General features: G+C 39.3%; 1 protein-coding gene across 6 annotated transcripts in view; it reads right to left on the reverse strand.

Moving 5' to 3' along the window:
- Positions 1-23,867, reverse strand: part of rgs3a (regulator of G protein signaling 3a) — a 360,852-nt gene that overhangs the window by 154,008 nt on the left and 182,977 nt on the right. The window lies entirely within an intron of this gene.

The raw sequence follows: 23,867 nt of genomic DNA on the forward strand, positions 1-23,867 counted from the left end.
GTAAATTCAGACCAATACAGTCCTCATTAGCTCAAATGTGCCCATTTCAAGCTGAGTGGGTTTTTTTTTTTTTTTTTTTTTTTTTTGGTGGTACAAAAACCATTGACATCATCAGTACCCAAACTGTGGCGCCAAAGCGAATCTAATGTAGCACATCCTGGAGATATCCCCCACCATCTGTCAAGAACAGTGGCCCATAAGGACATCCAAACTATAGACAATAACCATGTGATCTAACGTTACATACCGTAAGTACTTAAGCTATTGCACATATAAAGATGTCAATAGGGGTACCCATACTTTTATGCACATCATGTGATCTAATGCATCCTGTACTATAAATCTTTCAGACCACTGCTATTGGTCGAGCATAGACAGGCATGTGGGTGTACCCAAACTTTTGATGTAAATCATGTGGTTTAATGTGGCGCATCCAATACATACTTTAAACCAACATCGGTGATCCACAAATGTACCCAAACTTTTGATGCCATCATATAGCCTAATGTATCATGTTCAATAACAGAAATATGTGTAGGTGCCGTCCATACTGTCTAAAGGTCTAATGAAGTAATTGCAGTCCTGTAATACACCACCTAGCAACACCTTAGCAACCACCAAGCAACACCTTAGCAACCAGTTAGTAATACCATAGAATCCACCACATATACTAAAGCAAAACATTAGCAACCACCTAGCAATCACTTAGTAATGCCATAGCATCCACCACATATACCATAGCAACACCTTAGCAACCACCTAGCAAACCATTTAGTAATGCAATAGCAACCACTACAGATACCATAGAATCACCTTAGCAACCCCCTATCAACACCTAAGCAACCAGTATGGACACCATAGCAACACAATAACAACAACTTAGCAACAACATAGCAACCACTACAGATACCATAGCAACACTACAGATACCATAACAACACCTTAGCAACCACCTATCAACACCTTAGCAACCCCATAGCAACCACTACAGATTCCGTAAGAACACCTTAGCAACCACCTAGCAACCCCTTAACAACACCTAGCAACTGCTTAGCAACACCATAGCAACCACCACAGATACCATAGCAACACCATAGCAACCACCCAGCAACATCTTAGCAACCACTCAGCAACCACTTACCAAGCCCATAGCAAACACCACATATACCTTAGCAACCACCTAGCAACACTTTAACAACCACCATGGATACCATAGCAACTCCCTAGAATCCACCTAGCAACACCTTAGCAACCACCTAGCAAACACTTACCAAGCCCATAGCAACCACCACAGATAATTTAGCATCACCTTACCAACCACCTAGCAGCCGCTTAGCAACACCATAGCAACCACCACGGATACCATAGCAAAACCTTAGCAACCACCAAGCAACACCTTAGCAACCAGCCACAAATCAGCACTGCAATCACGCTCACAGTTTCTGCTGGAACTGCAATCTAGTTGCAGCCCTGTAATCATATCTGTAATCATGTAAGTCATATAATTCCCCTTTTTGGAATTCTGCAATTCTGGAAAGCTGGAATTCTCTATGAGGAAAACTCACTGTAATAAAATAGCATCACTCACCGTTATCATCCCTGTGGAAAACAATCATGTTCCAGTTTCCCTACACTTTGTCTCATGCGTAGTTTCCTTAAAATTCCTCTGGATCTTCAAAATTCCAAGATCTTAAACGAGCAGCGATCAGAAAACACTGATGCGTCCGTGACGCACTAAAGTGATGCCACATGAAAGTCATGTCAGTACCAACCCTTAACGCCATTACATAACAACAACAGATACACAAACTGTAGCCTACAACTGCCAAAGCCTCTTAACCACCACACTGGACAATCACTCGCAGGAGTATTTCGGGGTATTTTAAGTTATACAATCAATGATAAAAAATTTATGTTTAAAAATAAATAATTAACACACCAGGAAGAAGTTATTGGAATGGAACTGATTGGAGAAAACTGTACTGTAATTGAAGCCTGGATACAAGATGAGATTGGAGCATTGGAGGTTAGGAATGAATCTACACTGATGGGTGTGGTGGTCTGGAAGTAAGGTGTGTTTAGGTATTTATGATTTCTGGCATGTTTCTGTCTTGGCAGGAGCTCCACTGACAGATTAAAACCCTGACAACAGTCAACAGTCAGCCGTCCAATCCTTTCACGTTACACTCAAAATTAACCACTCACGATACTGCAATGCATAATTGATGATGAGTTTCTTTGATTTTACCAAATTGAAAACCTCTGGAAAATAATCAAGAGGAAGATGGATGATCACAAGCCATTAAACCAAACTGAACTGCTTGAATTTTTGCACCAGGAGTAAAGCAGCATAAAGTTATCCAAAAGCAGTGTGTAAGACTGGTGGAGGAGAACATGATGCCAAGATGCATGAAAACTGTGATTAAAAACCAGACTTATTCAAACAAATATTGATTTCTGAATTAAATTTTAAAACTTTATGAATATGAACTTGTTTTCTTTGCATTATTTGAGGTCTGAAAGCTCTGCATCTTTTTTTTTTATTTCAGCCATTTCTCATTTTCTGCAAATAAATGCTCTAAATGACAATATTTTATTTGGAATTTGGGAGAATAGTTGTCTGTAGTTTATAGAATAATATATCAATGTTAATTTTACTCAAGCATAAAGCTATAAATAGCAAAATCAGAGAAACTGATTCAGAAACTGAAGTGGTCTCTTTAATTTTTTTTCCAGAGCTGTAGATCGCTAAAATAGGGCCCTCAGTATCCCTTGTATCACTACTATCATTAACTGATAATAATTATTATTACACCGTTTTAACTAATATGTCAATTCATTATTATAATTTACAACATTTGTAAGCTTTCATCGTAGTAATTTAATAAACTTAGTAGTGTTATAATGTCTTCACAACATGTCTGTCACAAGTAGGGTTAATTGTAATTGTAACTGTCCCAATATTTTTGTCCATTTAGTGAAGCTTTTCTTCTGTTAATTGTATTAAACACATTAAGCTGATTAACTGGTGCACATTTATCATTAATCATCAAATAAACGAGCACATCAAAGAGCATAGTAAGAGTTCATTAATCATACATGCCATCGAACCCGTTAATGTTTATTTAACGCGTAATCAATTTTACATTTCTCCATCATTCTCCTTCATATGATCCAGTGAGTCACCAGAGTGAGTAAATTATATAATGAAAATGAACCTCACGGCCCTGAACGCCACTTACAGCAGGTTGCTATGTTGTTGTTGCTTTGGTGTGCTGTGGGTTTATACGGTGTTACTAAGTGGCTGCTGTTGAGTGTGGTTGCTATGTGGTTGCTATGAGTGTGCTAGGTGGTTGCTATGAGTGTGCTAGGTGGTTGCTATGAGTGTGCTAGGTGGTTGCTATGTTGTTTCTTAGTACATGCTTTAGTATCTCAAGTGTCTGCTATGCAAGTGTTGCTGAGTGGTTGCTGTTATATTCAAAGAGGTTGGCATGGTATTGCTAGGTGGCTCCTATGGTGGCTGCGGTTGCTAAGTGGTTGCTCTGAGTGTGCTAGGTGGTTGCTATGAGTGTGTTAGGTGGTTGCTATGTTGTTTCTTAGTACATGCTTTAGTATCTCAAGCGTCTGCTATGGTGTTGCTGAGTGGTTGCTGTTATATTCAAAGTGGTTGGAATGACGTTGCTAGGTGGTTCTTATGGTGCTGCAAGGTGGTGGTATGTGGTGGAGCCATTGTATCCTCCCAGGTGGTTGCTGTTGTTAAGTGGTTGCTATGAGTGTGCTAGGTGGTTGCTATGTTGTTTCTATGTACATGCTTTAATTTCGTAAGTGGTTGCTGTTATATCCAAAGTGGTTGGAATGATGTTGCTAGGTGGTTCCTATGGTGTTGTGAGGTGGGTGGTAAGTGGTGGCATCATGGTGTCCTCCCAGGCGGTTGTGGTTGCTGTTGTTAAGTGGTTGCTATGAGTGTGCTAGGTGGTTGCTATATTGTTTCTAAGTACATACTTTTGTATCGTGTTTGCTATGGAGTTCCTGAACTTTTGCTGTTATATCCAAAGTGGTTGGAGGTGGCACTATAGTATCCTCATGGCCCATCATGGTATCCTTTTGAATTGCCTGTGTATAGCCCGAGTTGCCAGGCAATTCAAAAGCCTTTATTGCAAACTGTTTAAAATGAAAGTGTACTGTGTTGTAAACGTCTGTGGCAATTATAGACTTTGGGCTGTTTTTTATGCTGGCTTTATACAGTCTTTGGGAAAGATTTTCTAAATACCTGGCAACCCTGGCTGAAGCTTGAGGTAACTTGCTGTCTGCTTTTTCTCTATCGCTTCAAAGACAGCAGAAGACACTAAATGTGGGATTTAAATTAACATTTAGAATATGTTTACCATATTTTTCGCACTATAAGGTGCACCTTAAATCCTTTAATTTTCAGAAAAAATCCTCAGTGGGCCTCATAATCGGGTGCACCTTATGTATGAATTGTACCAGTCAGGTATTAGGAAGCAGTAAAGCCACTCCACTGAAGTACAGCTTTATACAGGTGAGTTTCTTCAGCACTAAGGCTAGGTGCAGCAGCATTAGCATTAGCCGCTAAACGCAGCGCTAGCTCTTTAACCGTTCGGAGGCGAGTATATTGGACTGTAGTCTGCATGTTTACCATGTTAAAATAAGCTACGTGATATGAACCGCTAGCTGATAGCGCCCTGGGCTACAGGTACACTCAGGGTTCCTCAGTGTAGCGCTATCGGCAGCATTTAGTAGCACTAAGCACTGCTAATCATAACAAGGCCGGATTTGTTTCTTACTTTTGTCACTTAAATTCGCCTTATAATCCTGTGTGACTTGTCCCTTATCTGGTGTGTTTACATTTTTGGAGACACGTAGAGCGGAGTGCAGGGTGGTTGCTCAGGTGTTGCCAAGTGGTTGGTGTGGTATGTTCATTTGTGGTGGCATACATGTATGAAATTTGCCAAAACATTTCCACCACATTCATTTCCAAATAATGCATCCAATCAAAAAGCTCTAAACAAGCATGAATCGCACAATCAGGCCAGACAATGTGGAGTTGGACGGATGTTGATAACCGTGTGACGAGATCTGCAGCAAACATCCATCAGAAAACTAATAAGAAGTGTAATAAAAAGGATATAAATCAGATAACAGAGCTTTGCGATGCGCCGCCATGCATAGAGATAGAAACAGAGACGTTGCATTGTTATTCCCATTCAAGACACAAAAAAATCAACAGTAAAACATAATAAATGACTTTTTTTCTGAACTCAGGAGCCGTTACGTCATCGCACGCAGGCACCTCGGGTTCCTCAGCCCAGCAGATATTAATAGTAGAACATTGTGCTCCTCTGGAATCAAGCAAAACAAGATCCATCAAACACAGCCATTAATGTTAAAGCCATTGTGAGGGAATTGATCTGGCGCAGTGATGGATGCTGAGACTAAACTGAAGAGGCATGTGCTCCCAGTGTGTGTGTGTATATATGTGTGTGTGTGTGTTTCTGAACCCTATACAGGACTAGTTACTAAACACTGATCTTTAAAAAGAACAAGTATACCATCCCAACAATGTCCAATTACAATGTTCTGTATACAGTATGTACTAGTGCATCCCAAACAATTGATGGAATGTCATTGAAAAGTTACTTTATTTCAGTAATTCAGTTAAAAATGTGAAACTCATACATTATATACACCAGTGGCGATTGCTCTAAGACTGCAAGGGAAGCTCAGCTTCCCCTAAAATGTAAAAAAAAAAAAATAAGTGATTAAATATATACTGTTGTGTGTACATGTCACTGATTAAATATGCGCTACAACGCACTGAACTTAGTTCAGAATCAGCTTCTTATCACTGGTAACGCCGCGGCTTTCCTCTCACTCATTCCCGCAGCTTCACAGCGCTGCTTTAAACAGTGCACAGACTTCAATAGCGGAGCAAAGCGCGCGGCGAAACGAGACGAGTCATTGGATAAATGCTGGGCTTTGTCCCGCCCATCGGACGCTCATCGTCTCTGGGGGTCTATGGGGCAGTGAGCTGGCCTCGGCCGGCCCGGACGCTCAGCTTCTGCATGATGATTGGATGATCTGTCTGAGGCAGAGTCCCTTTTTGATTGACAGCGAAATGTGCGAATCAGCGATCTTTTATTGTAAAAATCCATTTGATAGTCTTCCTTACGAAGAAAAACTTAAGAGTTAAACAGGAGGCCAGATCAACTGCTCAGATTAATTTGGTGTAAAAGGTGGGAAAAGTAACAGGTATTTTCAGCTGTGCTGGTATGATAAAGTGAGTTGGCTGACTGGAAGTGCTGTAACAAATAAAATGTACTGATGGCCATCTCAGGACATAAATGAACAGGGGCCAGTAATAAGTATTGTGTTATTATTAAAATAATTTAAATAATTTAAATTAATAAAGGGATTATTTAAGGAAATACAAAAGGAAATAAATTTACCTGCATTTTTTTTCCTTTACCAACTTTAAAGATTTTGCGTAATGTTTTTTTACTGATCATTTTATGTTTATTCATGTCATAGCGTCGTTTTTTATGTAATTGTTCAGTGTAAAGAATGGGTACCTTTTTGAAAATAATGCCTTTTGTTTACAAAAAAAATAAATCTCAGGGAGAGTAGAATTTACATATAAATAAAACTACATATGTTAAAATGTAGGCCGAAATTGAGCTTCCCCTCCTTGAAAGACCAGCATCCGCCACTGATATACAACCAGGTTTTAACCAGGTTTGCACCAAACACTGCATCAGGGATTTTAGCCCATTTATCCACTGATCTTCTCCGCTGAGGAACATGGAGTTTGAGCTCCTTCCAAGGATTTTCTATAGGGTTTAGGTCTGGAGAACCTTGATATGCTTCTTACGGAGCCACTCCTTGGTTATCCTGGCTGTGTGCTTTGGGTCATTGTCATGTTGGAAGACCCAGCCACGACCCATATTCAATGCTCTAACTGAAGGACGGAGGTTGTTCCTCAAATTCTTGTTTATTCATAGTATTGTTGATGATTATGGCTTACAGCCAAGGAAAAACACAAAATTCAGTGTCTCAGAAAATTACAATATTGGTAAAAAGACAGATTGGTACTTTTGGCAGTGTCCTGCTGGAAAATGAAATCCACATCTCATACCATCATAAAAGTTGTCAGTAGCAGAGGGAAGCATGAAGTGCTGTAAGATTTTGTGGGAAAAGAAAACTGCACTGACTTTAGACTTGATAATAAAACACAGTGGATCAACACCAGCAGATGACATGTCTCTCCAAACCATCACTGATCATCAGTAAATTTTACATTTTAGAGTCTGGAGGAAGAGTGGAGAGACACACAGTCCAAGCTGCTTGAGGTCTAGTGTGAAGTTTCCTCCAATCAGTGATGATTTGGAGAGACATGTCCTCTGCTGGTGTTCCTCTGTGTTATATCAAGTCCAAAACAACTTTTATGGAGATGCGGATTTCATTTTCCAGCAGGACTTGGCACACTCCCCACATTGTACCAAAAGTACCAATCGGTATTCTAATTTTCTGAGACAATGATTTTTTTTTTTTTATTGGGTGTAAGCCGTTAAGTTACTTTTAAGTTACTTTATTAGTTACTTTCAGCAGCTGTAATCAGTAATCAGATTACTTTTTTTTAAGTAACTATGCCATCACTGGTGAACACAGTGTTTAAAAACTCTGATCCACTCACTGTACCACCAGCTCAACACACTTCACCTCATACACCACCACCATGCTAATTACTGCTAATCAGTGCTAATCACTATAGTGCTGAGAATAAAAATTATTACCCACCAACCAAATAATAATACTAATAGCTGTAATAACTCTCCATTGGTGTTCTGAGTATTGAAGAACAGGGTGAAACGAGGATAATAATAATAAAATATACAGAGAAACAGATACTTCAGAAATACAAAGTGCCCTATATGATCAGTGACTCCATATAAGTAGGTTATAAGCAGGCTTGCACTGTGTTAGAGTGTGTAAATAATGGCAAACACACCAATCTGGTGTACGTGTGCTCAACTATCGACTCATGTGAGGCAAAAGATACCACTCAGATGATCGGACATCACATGTGCGGTCAGCGAGGGCTATTTATAGCCAGTGTGAGGTGGACCAGGCTCCCTCTATAAGGCTGTGCCTCTGGAGATTTAAAGAGAAAGCTTTAGAGTAGGAAGACTCTGGAATGCTGTCCAATATGGGATCTTAATACCTTAAACACACACACACACACACACCCTCCTACAGTAACCACACAAAAAGAGCCATCTACACAACTACACAACTTAGCTATTACTATGTTAAAAATACACCATATACACCTGCTCATGATTTATACCTTAACCCTTACATATTATCTCCCTCATCTACTGACTTGCCATAGACAGTAGGTACAGATCCCTCCCTCAAACAAAGTCTGCTGGCTAATCCTGTTGTGTACTGTCTGAAGGTTCTTAACCAGCAGAAGAAAATGGAGATTCAGTTCAGTTCCGTGGAATCTGACGTTCAGTTGCTGCCTGAATTTTAGTCAGTTTGGAAATAACACTAATTAACACTAATAAACAATAAACACTAATACATATGTTCTGTTACTTTCATGCAAGTAAGCTGTTGCTTCTTTAGTGCTAGCTTTTGCTAAATGGTAAAACACAAACAAGCGAGTTCATGCTTAACTGCAATAGAAACAAAAAACGTATTGTTTGACATTTTTTATTTCCCTCATCTACTGACTTGCCATAGACAATAAATACAGATCCCTCCCTCAAACAAAGTCTGCTGGCTAATCCTGTTGTATACTGTCTGAAGGTTCTTAACCAGCAGACCAAAATGGAGATTCTTCAATTGATCTAGTTGGTAAGGGTGGTTCTAAACGGCTCATAGAAGCTCATATGATTCCTGACACCTCTTTCAGTTGATTCATGGTATCTAAGGTTCAGTTCCTGCCTGAATTTTATTCCGTTTGGAAATAACACTAAACACTAATACATATATTCTGTCACTTTTATTCAAATAAGCTGTTGCTTCTTAGTTCTAGCTTGTGGTAAAACATAAACAAGGTAGTTCATGCTTAGAAACATATTATTTGAAACTTGTTACATCTCCCTCTTCTACTGACTTGCCATTGACAAAAGGTATAGATCCCTCCCTCAAACAAAGTCTGCTGGCTAGTCCTGCTGTGTACTGTCTGAAATTCTCCAACAACATGACCAAAATAGCATTTCTTCAACTGATCTACAATGTGAAACTCATGTGACTTGTGTGGTTGATGGGTGAATGGTGGCGCCAGGGTGGTTCTATGCAGGTTTCCTTATTGTGATGTCACAATCAGGGATGAGCAGCAATCAAAAACGGCTCATAGAAGAACATAAGTCCTGACACCTCTGACAAATCTTTCTTGTGATTCAAAGAAAATGGATGGATGGATTTTTTTGGTTATTGGAGTGTTTATAGTGTTTTTAAAGACATTTTGTATTTACAGGTGTAAATACAAAAGCAAAAAACAAACAGTGACTTTTGCAAAATATATGTCTACATTGTTGATAACATATATAACTGTATATTATAAATCATTACTTTATTGTGCAAGCAGTTATGAAGTGGTGTAATATAAAATTGCTGAGTTATAGTCAAATTGGCGAGTGTGTTTTGATGCTTAGACTTGCATTTGCCATTCGCCATTAGCGATTAGCTTACGTAGCCTAAACGGCTAACACTTGAACCGCTGGCTCATGGTTGAGGCTTTAAGCCCCTTCTCCCACTGTAAACCCACCAATGCCTGAGTGCTCCCAGTGAGGAAAATGAAAAGGGCAGAGTGTTCCGAGAGCTTAGCGGAGCGATCGCTTTTGTGCAGCTGTGTAAATTTGCCTTCTCAGCCCGTTCACCCGCTCTGTGACTAATGCCATCCAGAAGGCAATCTTCAGAAGCTCTGGGGCTGGATGAGCTCACGGGCTTACGCTGGCGGACCCAGAGACGAGTCGGTGGTGGCAGTGTGTGTTGGGTTTGGGGGGGGGGGGGGGGGTGATGGGGGAGGGGTGTAGACTCTGGGCATAAGAGAGGTGGTCTGACTGCTCCCGAAATAGAAACATCAGCCTCTTACACAAGCGAGAGCACGCGAGGGGCGAGAGCATGCTGACCAGGTGGTGTGACGTTATACGTTATGTGGTGCGGTAGGGGCGGGGGTGGTGTAGTAGAGGGACATGACTCAGGCTTTGAGGCTGCGTGAAGCAGAAATAATGCTGAGAATCTAGAATCAGCTCCTAGCACCCTTGAGATGATAATTATTACCTGTAGATTTGTAAAGGGGTCACTGTAGTATGTCCAAGAGCTGTGGAGTTCAATGGAGCTCCATCTTATGATGATGAGTGAGATAATGATCATCCAACATGTTGAACTGAACTCTCTAAAATGCTGCTCTTGTCGCTAAATCACTGAATGCAATCAAATCCTTACAGCAATGTTCCAAAATCTAAAAGGACTGTAAAAACAGTTACTCCAACAAGAGCATATCTTTGCTCTCAAAGAAAAAAAAAATCTCAATTTTTGTCGATTTTTAGTTAGTTTACTACATAATTTGAACACACAAACTGTCCTTTACACTGTGCCAAAATGTATTGATGAGCCGACCAATAGAAATACTTCAAAATTACCTACATTTAAAACTCTTTTTACATTGACTTCCATTGAAAGTTGGAAAATTCCAAATAAAATAAAAATTTAAATTGTCATTTAGAGCATTTATTTGCAGAAAACGAGAAATGGCTGAAATAACAAAAAAGATGCAGAGCTTTCAGACCTCAAATAATGCAAAGAAAGACACAAGTTTATATTCAAAAAGTTTTAAGAGTTCAGAAATCAATATTTGCTGGAATAATCCTGGTGGTTTTTAATCACAGTTTAAATCATGCATCTTGGCATCATGTTCTCCTCCACCAGTCTTACACGCTGCTTTTGGATAACTTTATGCCACACTTGATGGCTTGTGATCATCCATCTTCCTCTTGATTATATTCCAGAGGTTTTCAATTTGGTAAAATCAAAGAAACTCATCTTATTTTTTTTTTCAGAGCTTTTATATAAACATTTGGACATGTAGTGTTTATAGGCTTGAATCAAGTCGCAATGACATTAGCATGCTTGTTAATAAGATAAAACCTCAGGACGTATACAGTAGTGGGCATTCCCAAGCTCTTACTTAAGGTAACAATTAATGATAAACATATATACTACTGTCTCATGATTATATTAGTATCTTTATGCTAGTGTTGGGGGAAAAAATATGTTTTGTCATTTTCCAGTCAATGGATCGTCTGTACCTGATTAAACGCATTTAGCATAATGCTAATTTGTGTGGTATAGATTTCCATCACATGTTAATAGTGCTGTGCGATATTACGATAAATATCATGGGGATGACAGAAAAGTGTCTATCGTGCTACTTACCTACCTTCTATCTTCCCTATCGTTTCTACAGTAATTTAATACATTTTTCATGCAAATATATAAAGTAGGCTATGATTAAATATATTGGCTTGGTCACTTTGCATAAACTTGGTTTATATAAGTGATAATAAAGTCATCTTTGCAAAAAAAGCTTCATAATGTGTTTTTTTTTGCGACATGATGCTGCTTTACATTATTTGACGGACACTATAAAAATGTTAATTGAGTTTATTTTGATAACTCAATTTAAATATCTGTATAATATATATATATATATATACTGCTGCACTAAAATATTCTCATTTCTGAAAGTTTGGTTTAATGTCACTTTGAAATAAAGTTGGACAAAAGTAAGCAATGACATTATTTTTGTCATATTTTTCAAAGAATAAGTGAAAACATACTCAAATGTGGTATATCACGATATATATCGTTATCATGATATAAAAAAAATCCATATCGTGATATATGATTTTTCCCATATCGCCCAGCACTATATGTTAACCAAAGCAAATAAACTGCATTTCAGACAACAGAAAACATGCATTTCCTGATCCACCCCATCTGGGAGGAGGCGAATTGGAGGAACTGTGCAAATTTGAAATATGACAAGTTATCAAGATCGGTTCTCAAGAGTGTCCCAACAACGAGAAGCGGGAAACCGAAGCTGCAAACCAGACAAGGTGTGAATGCAGACGGTTCTCTTGGTACATCAAGAAAGATGAGCTCCAAGCTCCAGATGTGCTGCTGCTATAAATATGAAAAACAGGATTTCTCACAACATGCTCTCAGATATGACACTATTCCACTATCTCAACAGCTCAAAATAAACCAAACAGGCTGGCATAGTAGCATTTAGTAATTCCACTCTCTTTTATTGTTTAAACAATTAAAAAAATGAGAGGACTTAAAATGATGAGTTTCTTTGATTTTACCAAATTGAAAACCTCTGGAAAATAATCAAGAGGAAGATGGATGATCACAAACCATCAAACCACCAAACTGTACTGCTTGAATTTTTGCACCAGGAGTAAAGCAGCATAAAGTTATCCAAAAGCAGTGTGTAAGACTGGTGGAGGAGAACATGATGCCAAGATGCATGAAAACTGTGATTAAAAACCAGGGTTATTCCATCAAATATTGATTTCTGAACTCTTAAAACTTTGTAAATATGAACTTGTTTTCTTTGCATTATTTGAGGTCTGAAAGCTCTGCAACTCTTTTGTAATTTTAGTCATTTCTCATTTTCTGTAAATAAATGCTCTAAATTACAATATTTTATTTGGAATTTAGGAGAAATGTTGTCTGTAGTTTAGAGATAAAACAAAACGTTCATTTTACTCAAATATAAACCTATAAATAGCAAAATCAGAGAAACTGATTCAGAAACTGAAGTGCTCTCTTATTTTTTTCCAGAGCTGTATAGGCTTGCTTTTAACGTGTAGCCCCTCTTAGCAATTCCCCCTCCTTCTACAGTTAATACAGTTGTAAAATATATCACCTTGCTTGCATATATACATATATTGTATCATAAGCCATGTATTGTGATATGCATTGTATATAAAATATGTACGCAAGTCTTATATCGTGACTTGTATCATATATGCAAGTTCTTGCCAATATACTGTCCAAGTTGTCATTTCAAGGCTTTCAACTGACATTTTTCAGTTTTACAGGAATGTCAAATTGCAACACTTTCTTGAAAAGTGAAACAGTCAAAATATATTTTTGTCCTTACAGTATCAAATATGTACGCAAGTCTTATATCATGACTGCCACTATGATTGGGAGATCGCTGATTCGAATCCCAATCATGCAGCTTGCCATCAGCTGCTGGAGCCCTGGGGGAGTACAATTTGTCTTGCTCTCTCTGGGTGAGTACAGTAGATGGCGCTCTTCTTTCCCCTCATCACTCCTAAGGTGATGTGGATCAGCACAAGGCTGCATCTGTGGGCTGATGTATCAGAATCTAGTCTCTGCGCTTTCCTCCGAGCGTTAGCGCTGTGAGGCTAGGCTGCAGTAGATCAAAAAGTGGCGGAGTCTGACTTCACATTTGTGAAGTGATGCGGGTGATATACAGCAGAGTAGCAGCGCAATGGGTAGGACAACTGGCCTAGCTAAATTTTGAAAATAAAATTATACATTCAAAAAAAGAGTTTCGCAGTAATGTCGCCATCAGACTGTAGCACTTCAGTGCCCTCCAGGCTGCAAACAGAAAGAAGCTTTCTCTCACAACAGCCTCTCAGATATGACATTATTCCACTATCTCAAAGGACTCGGAAAAGCTCGGATTAAACCAGACAGGCCGGCGGAGCGGCTGCTCTGAGGAATTCCACTCTCTCGGAAAGTGGAAAGCACGGCTTTGAAGCTGCCGGAGAAACATCGCCCGCGAATCAATAAAGGATTCAACTCCATCAAACGTGTTTTTGAAAGGGGACTGTCTCTATAGCGAGTGATAAACAGGTAGCGGCGAGCGGGATCTGCTTTTCTTGCTGTGTTCCCGTCGCTCTTGAAGAGTAAAAAAAAAATCTTGTTTCAGCGCGAGGCGAATTTCGCCCGACGCGGATATGAGGCATAGTGGAAATGCAACTCAGCAACAATCTGTAATAGAAGTATCAGGAATAAATTCTCTCGCTTGGCCTCCATTCAGCTCCGATTCCATTTATATCCGTCTGTTTCCCTTACTGTGCAGGAGCTGGCGAGCGTCGGCACTGACTCATATGATATTTTTCTCTCTTTTTTTTTTGGATCGTGTGAGAAAGCTATTACTCACGGCGAATCTTAAGGCCTGAATCTCAGCTCTTATCAAAAGACCACCCAGCTAAACCATCGCAGAACGAGGGTTCTTTGACGAGGAATTTGGCTGTGGCTAGGCTGAGCTGGCTTTTGCTTTCTATCACGTACTGTAAGAACACTTGTAAGAGGTTTTTGTATCAGTGGTCAGTTTCTTACCTTACTGTGGAATTGTTGAGGTAAGTGTTTCTATTAAAGTGGCCACTGAGTTGGAAGTACAGTACACTCACTGTGTGGACTGATTAGACGCTGGGTCCTATTAAGACATGAGGTTATAAAATGTAAAGGTGCCTTCACTGTTAACCTCTAAAAAGGCTCTTTTATAAAAGAGGTTACTTTTTGGTAGTGTACCTCCTGGTGAGAGATCATTGACCAGGGTCAGTCACCCCTAGTAGTAGTGATATGGGGGACAATAAGTTGCATTATTCAACAGGATTTGCTCATCCACACACAGCAAGTTTCCCACATTTCTCTGGAATGTTTCCACCAGATTACAACACTTTCTTGACATGCCAATCGAAAAACATTTATGGGAAGAACTGATGCAACAGCTTTGGCAACCTAAGTACGAGTGTAGAGCAGGATCTACAGGCCCAACTTTGGTCAACATCTTTGGATAAATATGCTGCAGGAGGCCATACGGAACCTGTACACCTCCACCATACCCAACTGTCTCAATCTCATCTTGTATCCAGGCTAGATGCTTCAACAGGGTCTAAACTAGAGCCTCCAAACCCAACTGTCTCAATCTCATCTAGTATCTCATCTTGTATCCAGGCTATAGGATCTAACAGGGTCTAAACTAGAGCCTCCAAATCCAACTGTCTCAATCTCATCTTGTATCCAGACTAGAGGTTCAAGCAGGGTCTAAATTAGAGCCTGAAAAACCAACTGTCTCAATCTCATCTTGTGTCCAGACTAGAGGCTCCAACAGGGTCTAAACTAGAGCCTATTTTAATCCAACTGTCTCAATCTCATCTTGTATCCAGGCTAAAGGCTCCAAAGGGGTGTAAACTAGAGCCTTCCAACCCAACTGTCTCAATCTCATCTTGTATCCAGGCTAGAGGTTTGAGCGGAGTTTAAACTAGAGCCTCCAATAAACCAAATGTCTCAATCTCATCTTGTATCCAGCCTAGAGGCTCCAACAGGGTCTAAACTAGAGCCTCTTTAAACCCAACTGTCTCAATCTCATCTTGTATCCAGGCTAGAGGTTCGAGTGGAGTGTAAACTAGAGCCTCTTTAAACCCAACTGTTTCAATCTTATCTTGCATCCAGGCTAGAGGCTCCAAGAGCGTCTAAACTAGAGCTTCCAAAAAAACAACTGTCCCAATCTCATTTTGTATCCAGTCTAGAGATTCGAGCAGGGTCTAAATTAGAGCCTCTTTAAACCCAACTGTCTCAATCTCATCTTGTATCCAGACTTGAGGCTCCAACAGGGTCTAAACTAGAGCCTTCAAACCCAACTGTCTCAATCTCATCTTGTATCCAGGCTAGAGGTTCAAGCAGGGTCTAAATGAGAGCCTGCAGACCCAACTGTCCCAATCTTATCTTGTATCCAGGCAAAAGGCTCCAACTGGGTCTAAACTAGAGCATCCTTTTGATAACAGTACAGTTTTCCCCGTGATGTAATGGTGTTTCTACTAAAGTGGCCAGGGAGTGGAAGCCTGTGGGTGAGCTATTACTCACTAAGAATTTTAAAGCCTGAAATTAATCTCTAATCAAAAGACCACCCACCTGAAACATCGCAGAACGTAGTGCTGAGCTAGCCTTCACTTTTAATCATGTACGAACACTTTTACGAGGTTCCGTGAAGCGGTGATTCACTTTAGTGAGTTATCACAATTTGGCTCATAGTTGCTTGTAGCTGCTGCATCACACTCCAGCCCTGTGCCGATGCTGTAGATGGGAAAGCACAGCACATCCTCTACAAGCCCGGGGCTCAGGGGGAACCTTTTTTCCGACACACGTGCCAATTACCTAAAGGTTACCGCGGCTCGGCGCTGACGTCCCAATCGGAAACTGCAGTAGCGGCACATACGCCGCAGTCACGTCTAATGAACCGTGACGCTCTGTGACGATTCGTCCTCCGGGAACCAAGGCGGGAATAAAACAGCGCTTTTCACACGAGTAGGAAATAATCCTACGTGTTGATATATAGACTGTTTACAGGACAAACGTCCCCTGAGGGGCTTCAGCAGAAGATCACAATCCGCAGCCTGAAGAACGGCTGTAAAAAAACACATCTAATACGCTCGAGAGTGAACAGAGCAGCCTGGGATACATGCACACAGAAATTATGGGACTCAGGCATGGGCCACTTTATTGGAAACCCCACCTTTGTACATAGATTTGTCCTATAGGTTGTCCTAATGAATTGGCAACTAAGTGGAAATACAAAAAGGAGGTCCTAATGTATTGGCTAATGAGTGGAAGCACAATGTAGTATAGTAATAGCAGATGTTTCCATTAAAGTGGCCAGTGAGTGGAAGCACATGGTAGTACTAGTAGTAGCAGGTGTTTTCAATAAAGTGGCCAGAGAGTGGAAGCACATGGTAGAATAGTAGTATAGTAGGGGTTTCCAATAAAGTGGCCAGTGAGAGGAAACACAAGTTAGTAGTATAGTAGTAGGTGTTTCTAATAAAGTGGCCAGCTAGTAGAAGCACAAGGTTGTATAGTAGTAGTAGGTGTTTCCATTAAAGTGGCCAGCAAGTGGAAGCACAAGGTAGAAGTATAGTAATAGTAGGTGTTTCCAGTAAAGTGGCCAGTGAGTAGAAGCACAGGGTAATAGTATAATAGTAGGTGTTTCCAATAAAGAGGCCAGTGAGTGGAAACACAAGTTAGTAGTAGTAGGTGTTTCTAATAAAGTGGCCAGCTAGTAGAAGCACAAGGTAGTATAGTGGTAGTAGGTATTTCTAATAAAGTGGCCAGTGAATGGAAACACAAGATAGTAGTATAGTAGGTGTTTCCGATAAAGTGTCCACTAATACCTAATTTAAAGGGAAGCGTGTGCGTCAGCAGGAGCAGGGGATCCCGCTCGGTGTGGAAAGTGTCGTGGATGCTCCCGGGACTCAGGGGAGGATGAGTCACGGTTCCTCACTGGGAGAGATGAAGATTCACCCTGGGGTTCTGCTACAGCCTCGCTAACAGCCTCATTATCTGATCAGTGACGGTGGAAACAGGAGGGTCCAGAGCCAGAGCACACCCAGTTCCACTCATGAACGGATTCATAATGTGGTGATGAGCACAACCTGATCTGATGTTCTTCAGAGATATCAGCTGTAGCATCTTTAAACATGACCAAAAAAAACTTTTTTATAGTTATAACCTATCATTACAAATAAGCATTTTATAGATAGATAGATAGATAGATAGATAGATAGATAGATAGATAGATAGATAGATAGATAGATAGATAGATAGATAGATAGATAGATAGATAGATAGATAGATAGATAGATAGATCTATCTATCTATCTATCTAATGGTCAGTAAGTGGAAGCACAAGGTAGTAGTAGTATAGTAGGTGTTTCCAGTAAAGTGGCCAGCTTGTGAAAGAACAAGGTAGTACAGTAGTAGTAGTTGTTCCTAATAAAGTGACCAGTGAATGGAAGCACAAAGTAGTATAGTAGTAGTAGGGTGTTTCCAATAAAGTGGTAAACAGTGAGTGGAAACACTAAGTAGTATAAGTAGTAGGTGTTTCTAATAAAGTGGCCAGGGAGTAAAAACACAATAGGTGTTTTTTAAATAAAGTGGCCAGTGAGTAAAAACACAAGGACATAATAGTAATAGCAGGTGTTTCTAATAAAGTGGCCAACAGTGAGTGGAAACACTAGGTAATATAAGTAGTAAGTGTTTCTAATAAAGTGGCCAGTGAATGGAAGCACAAAGTAGTATAGCAGTAGTAGGTGTTTCTAATAAATTGGCCAGTGAATGGAAGCACAAAGTAGTATAGCAGTAGTAGGTGTTTCTAATAAATTGGCCAGTGAATGGAAGCACAAAGTAGTATAGTAGTAGTAGGTGTTTCCAATAAAGTGGCCAGGGAGTAAAAACACAAGGAAGTAATAGTAGTAGCAGGTGTTTCTAATAAAGTGGCCAAAAGTGAGTGGAAACACTAGGTAATATAAGTAGTACGTGTTTCTAATAAAGTGGCCAGTGCATAAAGGAACAATGTAGTAGTAGTATAGTAGGTGTTTCCAGTAAAGTGGCCAGCCTGTGAAAGTACAAGGTAGTGTAGTAGTAGTAGTAGTAGTAGTAGTAGTAGTAGGTGTTTCTAATAAAGTGGCCAGTGAGCGGAAGCCCAGAATGTAGTATTAGTAGTATAATATAAAGTGACCAGTGCTGAAAGCAAAAGGCAGTATAGCTATAATAGGTGTTTCCAATAAAGTGGCCAATGAGTAGAAGCACAAGGTAGTGGTGTAGTAGGTGTTTCCAATAAAGTGGCCAGTGATAGCTAGGAGAAACTTCACTGAAAACTATAACTCTGTATTTCAGTGAAGTGGCTTTACTGCTCCTTAATACCTGACTGGTAGAATTCATATATAAGACACACTGTAAATTTTTCGCTAAATTATAGGTTTTTAAGTGCTCCTGTTTAGTTAAGTAATATAATGTATAAGGTTTTATTCTGTTGCCATTTTTGCTGGTATTTCTCGCTGTCTTCAATATTCAATAAAGCTCACTGAATGCGTGTCCAGGCCTAGCTAAATATATTTAATTTTCTGCGTATTAATCGTAACCCAGGCCCACAGGCTAACTGTATCGATCTGAGGCGTTAATAAATTTGTCTGCACCCTTCTGGTAATGGAGCATTGATTACTCTATTGCATTTCTCTCTGGGAGACAGAGCTTTAATCACAAACCAAATTCTCATTAGCTTTGTCTCACTCACAGAACAAACAGTGTATAGTTTTCTTTTTTTGAGATCTGTCGTACATCCATACACTATGTGGACCAATACAGTATAGATGTACAGCTCTGAAAAAAATAAGAGAGCACTTAAAAATTATGAGTTTCTTTGATTTTACCAAATTGAAAACCTCTGGAATATAATCAAGAGGAAGATGGATGATCACAAGCCATCAAACCAAACTGAACTGCTTGAAGTTTTGCACCAGGAGTAAAGGAATAAAGTTTTCCAAAAGCAGTGTGTAAGACTGGTGGAGGAGAACATGCCAAGATGTATGAAAAATGTTTAGGGAGGTAGGTAGGTAAGAAGGTAGCTAGATTTTGGGTGCTCGTATCTGGGGAGCTGTTAACTTGTGGTTTCTGAGGCTGGTAACTCTGATGATTCCTTTGCTCTTCCTTTCCTGGGGTGGTTCTGATGAGAGCCAGTTTCATCATTATAATGTTTTTAACAGTCTTTCCTCTGACTGCACATGAGAATACTTTCTCAAAACGTCTTAAAATGTGGTTAAGTTATTTTTTTTATTTGGTTGAGTAGTTCTCGCCTATAATATGGATTACTGCCTTTTTTCTGACTCTGAACAGCGAAAGAGCTAGCTAGCGAAAGAACTAGCTAATGCTAATGCTGCTGAACCTAGCCTTAGTGCTGGAGACAGTTCACTAAAAAAAACTCATTCCTATAACTCTGTACTTCAGCAGAGTGGCTTTACTGCTCCTGACTGAGAAAATGTTTGTTCAACTGCTGTGGTTTTCCTTGGACTAGCTGTGGTCGACATCTGTTACTTAGTATACCAGTGACGACTTTCTTCTTCAGGAAAAATTCTTTTTTATTACCTATAGTTTAACTTTACAACTGATGCTCTCAAACACAACTTTTTAACGCATAAAGCCGACTGAGAAAATCCAGCCAAGATGTGAAAAACTGTCTCTATCTAAGCAAGAGGCGCTACTTTAGAGAAGAATCTGAAATATATAAAACATATTCTGGTTTGTTGAACACATATTTTTTTTTGTTAAATAAATACTTCCAGATGTTTTTCTTCGTAGTTTGGATGACTTTAGTATTAATCTACAGTGCAAAACATTTAAAGTAATGGAAAAACACCAGAGGTGGAAAGTAATGAATTACATTTACTCAAGTTACTGTAATTGAGTAGATTTTATGAGTAATTTGTAATTTTTAAAGTAGTTTTTTAAAATAGGTAATTTTACTTTTACTCAAGTACATTTTGACACAAGTAATCTACTTTGCTACATTGGAAAACTCTCAATTACTGAGTAAAAAATAAAATGCTGGGAAAAAAACAATTGTCTGAATTAAAAATTAAAAAATAAAAATAAAATAATTGGCGCGGATGCGCCGGCGCACGGATACTGCCTGAAAGATCCAAATCATTATGTGAATTACTAGTTCATTAAAAACAATTTAATGTATGATTTGTTTTCACTTTTTTACATCAAATAATTAAAAGTAACTATGTAACTTTTACTCAAAGTACATTTTAAATTGAGTACTTTTTTACTTGACAACTACATTTTTAGATGGGTATTTTTACTTTTACTCGAGTAGATTTTTAGATGGATATTTTTACTTTTACTCGAGTAGATTTTTAGATGGGTACTTTTACTTTTACTCAAGTAGAATTTTATCAAAGTAAAGGTACTTTTACTTAATCACAATTTTTCTGTACTTTTTCCACCTCTGAAAAACACTAAATTTATGGTGTATCCTGCAACATTTTGGCTCAAATAGCTGATAGCTAGTCCTAATCCTAATACTGAAATGGCTCAATTAGATATAATAGCAATAATGAAACCCATCCAAACACTTCTGCACACCTGCCAGCACATGACTCACAGATCACCACGTCAACCTGCTGCATGCTGATACACACACACCATCATTACAGCTCACACACATACACACTCCTACTGTTACTAATACTCTCATACAGAGCACACACACACACACATACACACACACACCCTGGCTGGCTCGACCTCTCTCTGAGCGCATGAATCACACTGTATGTAGTGTATGAGCTGTAAGTGGGTCAGGCCGGGGAGCGCAGCTGCAGCCGCGCAGCCTGTCTGCAGGAAACAAACAAACAAACAAACACACAAACAAACAGACGAGGGGGGGGGGGTAAATAGAGATGGGGAAAAAAAGGAATAAAGAAAAAGAGAAAGAGAGAGAGAGAGAGAGGGGCGGACAGACGAGCGCTCAATCGCTTCCTGATTCAGCCAGCCGCAGATAAAAGAGACAGTGGTCAGCGCATCCCTTCCTTTCATGTAAAAAGCAGGATGAGAGGAATAATTAACAGCAGGTGTTGGAGAGATGGGTATTGGGGGGGTAAAAGCCCTCCATTGTATTTATAGTCTCGCTTCAGGTAGTGCATTTTAATGACCCTGAGTGTTATAGAGCGCGGGATTTCTCAGATCTTACAGATAAAATGACATGTAAAGCTTCTCTACGGCTTTATATATAATATACATCAAATAATAAGAGATGCGATGGGAGGCATGAGAGTAATCAAATCAAATTATCTTTTTTCCTAATAAAGTACATTGTATGTTATAAAAGCGTTTAGCAATGTATTAAAAAAGGTTCCACATAGTACACCAGTGACGACTTTCTTCTTCTTTAGGACAAATGCTTGTTTTTCACCCATAGACAGCTCTTTGGTTTTCATGTTGGTTACTCCTCTAACCATAAATGCACAAGTTGAAAAGGTTCCAGGAAACTTTAGCCTGTAACGTTACAAAAACAACGATCCAGGAATGTTCCGAAAATGTCTGATATAATCGTGGTTTGCATCACAACATTTTTAAAACGTTTCTCACACAATGTTCCCAGCTAGATAAATACAAACATTCTGGAAACGTTAAAAGCAGAATTTCCAAAACTAAAAATTATATAACATTGACACAAGTGACGTTGCAGCGATGTTATCAGGATACTTACAGAGCATGGGATTCTCGGATCTTACAGATAAAATTACATATAAACCTTCTCTACGGCTTTATATAAAATACATCAAATAATAAGAGCTGTGATGGGAGTAATCAAATCACATTATCTTCTACATTTTTAGTTTATTTAAGGAGTATTTCTTAATAAAGTACAGTATGTTATGAGCGTTTATCAATGTTTTGATAAGATTCCAGAAGGCTTAGCCTGAAACGTTACAGAAATTAACAAACTTTCTACCTGTGGCCGACATCTGGATTGTATAGTACACCAATCCAGTCCAGCCTAATGCTGTTCTTAAAAATCTAAAGAAATCATACACCCTGCACAAGGTACATTTTGATGCTCATTGCTATCTTACACCGCATCCACAGTCTATTTTCACGCCTTTTGCCCCCACGCCATTAAAATAGCGTCAGAGTTAAGGAATAAATCTACACTGATGGTTTGGTGTGGTGGTCTGGAAGTGAGGTGTGTTCAGGTAAATTTCTGGTGTGTTTCTATTTTGTTGGTGGAAAACACAGGAGCTCCACTGACTGATTAAAACCCTGACAACAGTCAACAGTCAGCCAACATTGCTGTTCTCTTAAATGAGCTGCTGGTGTATCTTCACAGTGTGAACAAGCAGATCAGTATCTGTCTCTGCTGAGACGCACAAAAGCGCTGTGCTGTTAAGATACGAACGCGCCAAAGTCAGAGCTCACCTGCCTCTTAAAGGAAATGACAACTGGAACACTAATTGGTTTATTTTACGTTACTTCCAAAATAAACCACACGCATGATTAATTAATGCCTTTTGCACTATGTATTTTTTGCATCATTGCGATACCAATCACACCCCAACACGCCCTAAATCACTGTAGATCACTAAAACGGGGCCCCATAGAGGCTTTAAATATTAAACAGTAATTAGTAAACTACTGAGCAAAGTACAGTAATAAACAAACAGCTCAGTGGAGCTCCAAGCCCTGAAGCCCTGCAGATTATTAAACATACACCTGTAGAGGCTCTACAGTCAATGGCAGCCTCTCTAAGGAACACTTGGCTCTACTCTATCCATCCAACACAACCAGCCACTCAGGAAGTCCTGCTGTTATACCCTGAGGCTAATTATCCGTCTTCATCATTATGAATGGCTCTTCGTTATCTCAGATATTACGTAATAAATGTAATAAAACAGTGGAGTGGTGCTAAAACCCATAACAGTTCTTAGCAGATTTTATAAATACGCTATTAACCCCAAACCAGCAATAAACGTATTAAATATGATTAATGTCGCCTCATTTTTCTACACGCAAAATAACTCAATCAATGGACATCATTGATTCACAATCCTGTTCACCTGCAGTCCTAAAGGTCACAGAGCTTAACTGCTCTCCACAATCTGACCAAATGGAATGGTTTTATATTGATTTATTCCAAAGACCGCCCACAAAATAAGGCAAGATTGTGTCAAAAGAGAAGAAAAATCAAATTGCTGATCGATATGTTTCAAGGTCATCTTTAAGAGGATAACAGGGGCATCAATCCTCACTACTTCCAGTGGCATGAAGCAGTTAAACCAGTTTGGAAATTTCCAGAGACTGATTATTCAGTATTAGCATTGTAATTACTATGTTATAAAGTGTTTATAAGAGTGTCTGCTGTCATTTAGGGGTTTAAAAACGTGTAAAACACCTTTTAAAACATCTAATCACCAAAATACTACAATAAGTGTTGAATGACAGGGTTTAAA

This window comes from Astyanax mexicanus, chromosome 1 (assembly GCF_023375975.1).
Source record: "Astyanax mexicanus isolate ESR-SI-001 chromosome 1, AstMex3_surface, whole genome shotgun sequence".
Classification (NCBI taxonomy): domain Eukaryota; kingdom Metazoa; phylum Chordata; class Actinopteri; order Characiformes; family Acestrorhamphidae; genus Astyanax; species Astyanax mexicanus.